Genomic DNA, 3,805 nt, shown 5'->3' with positions numbered 1-3,805 from the left:
CCTTTTGAAGCAAAATAGTCTAATGCGAAATGCTTGTGAATGCAGCAAAACTGGGCGTTTTCTGTCTTTTCAAACTTAAAAGGTCCCGATTCTGCACCCAAATCATACATACTGATCTCATTTGTATATTTTACTCCTTTGTATCATTATGCATTGCTGCCAACCTAGCAGTTCAAAAGCACGTCAAAGTGCAAGTAGATCAATAGGTGCCGCCCTGGTGGGAAGGTAAACGGTGTTTCCGTGTGCTGCTCTGGTTCACCAGAAGCGGCTTAGTCACGCTGGCCACATGACCCGGAAGCTGTACGCCGGCTCCCTCGGCCAGTAAAGCGAGATGAGCGCCACAACCCCAGAGTCGGTCACAACTGGACCTAATTGTCAGGGGCCCCTTTACATTGACCTTCATCATTATGCATTGGGGTGGGGGAACAGCAAGAAGGTGTACAAGGTACTGAAGTTGTGTGGTTCCCCCACCACCACCACAACAAACACCAAACAAATTCAGCCACCCCACTGACCCCTTCAGTGTCACCTGGGATTACCCTTTTAGCTTGAAGCTTCTTCCATCTGGAAAAGCTAAAGTCACCTAATGTGTTTTAGATGACAGCTAAGATAGCCAAGAAGCAGGATTTTGCACAAGTTTCTATCCTCTTGCAGAATCCTAACACACATCCAACTCTGGCAATGGCGAGGGCGAATCTCCAGCACTTAAACATTTGCTACTGCTGCCTTGTCAGTCTGCACTGTTTACGTTGAGTGCTGAGATGAATAAATTAAAATCCTTTAAATCATGCATATAATGTAGGTGGTTATAAGCATTGAGATGGCATTCACTATCTTGAATGATGTATTATCTCACACACAGAATAAATGCTGCTTCTAAGACGTTGCTACAGCATATTATTATTATTATTATTATTATTATTATTATTATTATTATTAATTTCATTTCTATACCGCTTTATATTTTTAAGAAAAATCTCAAAGTGGTTTACAGAATATTAAAACATCAATAAACTGATCTGAAGAAAGTCAAATATAGAGTATACAGTCAAAGCAACATAATTAACAGAAAACTAAAATATTATCTTAAAGATGAAACATAAAGGAGGTCAACTACAGAATACATATCTAACATAAAGTTAACAAAAAAAACCTTAAAACATTTCAAAAGAAAACATTGCTAATTGAAGTCAAATATAAAATGCACGTTTAAAACAGCATAATTAACAAGAGAATAAAATATCATAAGCATGACACGGCTGTTTGGCAGGCATAAAAAGATGGGGCAAAATAATCCAATAATTGGGATTAGTTGTCAGGCATAGTGATGCCCCTCTGGTCTCCCAGGAGCCTCTTCAGTGGGGCTGGTGAGTGTGGGCCCCACCCCCTAGGCCAGGTGGAAAAGGCCTTGCAGGGAGCGGCCTTCATGCCCCACAGCCAAGCATAATGTGCACACATTACTAAAAGCAAAGAAATTGCCGTATTTTTTGTTCCGTAAGACATGCCTGACCATAAGATGCACCTAGTTTTTGGAGGAGGAAAACAAGAAAAAAAATATTCTGAACGAAACAGTGGATGTATGATTTTGGAGGTTCATGCTGTGGCCACAGACATCTGATTTGACGGTGAGTTTGGGGTAGCCCAGTGCAAAAATCCTGAGGGTCCATGTGGATCCGTGCTTTGTAACCACATTTTTGCGCCATTGTGGCCCCACGAAACAGTGGATGTGTGGTTTTTTTGGTGCAGGCTGTAGCCATGGACATGCTATGTGATCTGATGGTGACTTTGGGGTGACCAAGTGCAAAAATCCTGAGGATCCATGGGCTTTTACCTCCCCCCTCCCAGGCAGCCTCCTTTATCTCTAGCGTCCCTTATCTCCCAATCCTTGCCGATCAGCTGCTTCCTTTCAACGCTCCCTTCCCTCTTGTTTGCCTTAGTGTCTTTTCCTTAGCTGGAGCAGTTTTTTGCTCCTCCTTTTCTTCTAATTTCTCTCCTCATTGCTTTAGTCTTCCTGTCTCCTCTCCTTGCAAATTAGCTGTCTTTACCTCCCCCCTCCCAGGCAGTCTCCTAGCGTCCCTTATCTCCCTCCCCGATTGCTTGCCAATTAGCAGCTTTGTTTCAACACCCACTTCCCTCTTTCAAAAAAACCCACATGATCTACTTTTCTCCACTGGGCAATTCGGCTCCAGGGACCACACATTCACTCCATACAACGCACAGACATTTCCCCTTACTTTTTGGGAAGAAAAAAGTGTGTCTTATGGAGCGAAAATACGGTACTCTTTATGGTTTTTTGGCCAACAATCCAGGTAGAACATAGCCTTCATGACTTGGAACCACAGATAACTCTATGAATTTGTTTAATCTTTTAAACCTATCCAAGTTGATACCCATTCCACACCTTGTGGGAGTGAATTCCATAGTTTTAACTCCATGCTGTGTGAAAAAGGATTTCCTTTTGTCTGTCCTGACTCATCCAACATACATTCGGCTTCATTGCATGTCTACAAGTTCTAGTGTCATGATTTTGGGGGGGGGGGATCCTTCTTGAGCCACTGTCTTCCTACCATGCACAATGTTTTATACTTCTAACAAGTCTCCTCTTAGATACCGTCTCTAAAAAGCTCCCCAAATTGTAACCTCAAAGAGAATTGCTTCAACTGCTGGATCATTTTGGTTGCCCTCTTCTGAGCAGGCATTTGAGCCTCTGCCTTAAGTGCATCCACCAATTTAGGACACCCTTTGGACTTTTACAGGAAGGCAGTTGTGAAAGGCATCTTGCAAAACTCAGCTCTCAAGCCAATCTAAGGCAGTGGTTGATGGAGAGGCTTCAGTCCAGTTAAGGCTGTTGGACTCCAACTGCCATCAGCTCCAGCCAGCATGGCCAATGACCAGGGGTGGTGGAGTTGTAGTAGTTCAGAACAGGAGCATCGTTGGCTGCCTTTCTATCAATGCAGATCTGTTGTGTATCCAACTTGGCCTTGTCTACACTGGCCGGCAGCAGCTAGCTCTCCAGGATTTCAGGCAAGAGTCTTTCCCAGCCCTAAATGGAAATTCTAGAGTTTGAATGTAATGCAAAACCACTGATAAATGGGTCCTTCCCTCACTTGGAGGGCCACAGATACCAACCTGTGCTCTAAGGGTTGAAGCATCTTTGTCACATGAGCAACAGGAACATGCCGAGAGGCAGGGAGATCCATCCACTTTCATTTCCCTCCAAAGCTGAATACGCCAGCATCCAAGGGGTGGGTGTGGGGAGGGTGTGAGCTTGTTGTTGTTATCTTTATTTCACAACCTCCCATAAAAGATGCTGGAGGGGGGGAGGGAGGGAGGGAGACACACACAGAGGGAGAGAGAGAGAGAGAATCTTGCTAACCTGGTGCCCTCCAGATGTTTTGGACTACAATGCCTTAACTCTGCTGACAGGAGGCTGATAGGAGTTGTAGATCAAAACAACTGGAGGGCACAGGTTAGCAAAGGCATATATTAGTTGTATGCCACTCATCAGACTGGGTTGCCCCAGCCACTCTGGGCAGCTTCCAGCAAATTAAAATATCAGTCACAGTAAAACATCAAACATTAAAAGTTTCCCTATACAGGGCTGATTTCAGATGTCTACTAAAAGTCAAATAGTTGTTCATTTCCTTGACACCTGGTGAGAGGGCGTTCCACAGGGTGGACGTGACTACAGAGAAGGTTCTCTGCCCGGCTCCCTGTAATCTTACCTCTTGTCTGGGCTGAATGATGGGGGTGGAGAGGATCCTTCAGGTATACAGAGCCCAAGCCATTTAGGGCTTTAAAGGTC

The 3,805-nt window shown here is 44.4% G+C and overlaps 1 protein-coding gene across 1 annotated transcript in view; it reads right to left on the bottom strand.

Moving 5' to 3' along the window:
• LOC309333755 (carboxyl-terminal PDZ ligand of neuronal nitric oxide synthase protein-like) overlaps positions 1-3,805 on the bottom strand; it is a 225,670-nt gene that overhangs the window by 28,879 nt on the left and 192,986 nt on the right. The window lies entirely within an intron of this gene.

This window comes from Podarcis erhardii, assembly GCF_964252035.2.
Source record: "Podarcis erhardii genome assembly, chromosome: Z".
Taxonomy (NCBI): Eukaryota; Metazoa; Chordata; class Lepidosauria; order Squamata; family Lacertidae; genus Podarcis; species Podarcis erhardii.
Note: the sequence above shows the minus strand (reverse complement) of the source record. Positions and strands in the feature narration are given on the sequence as shown.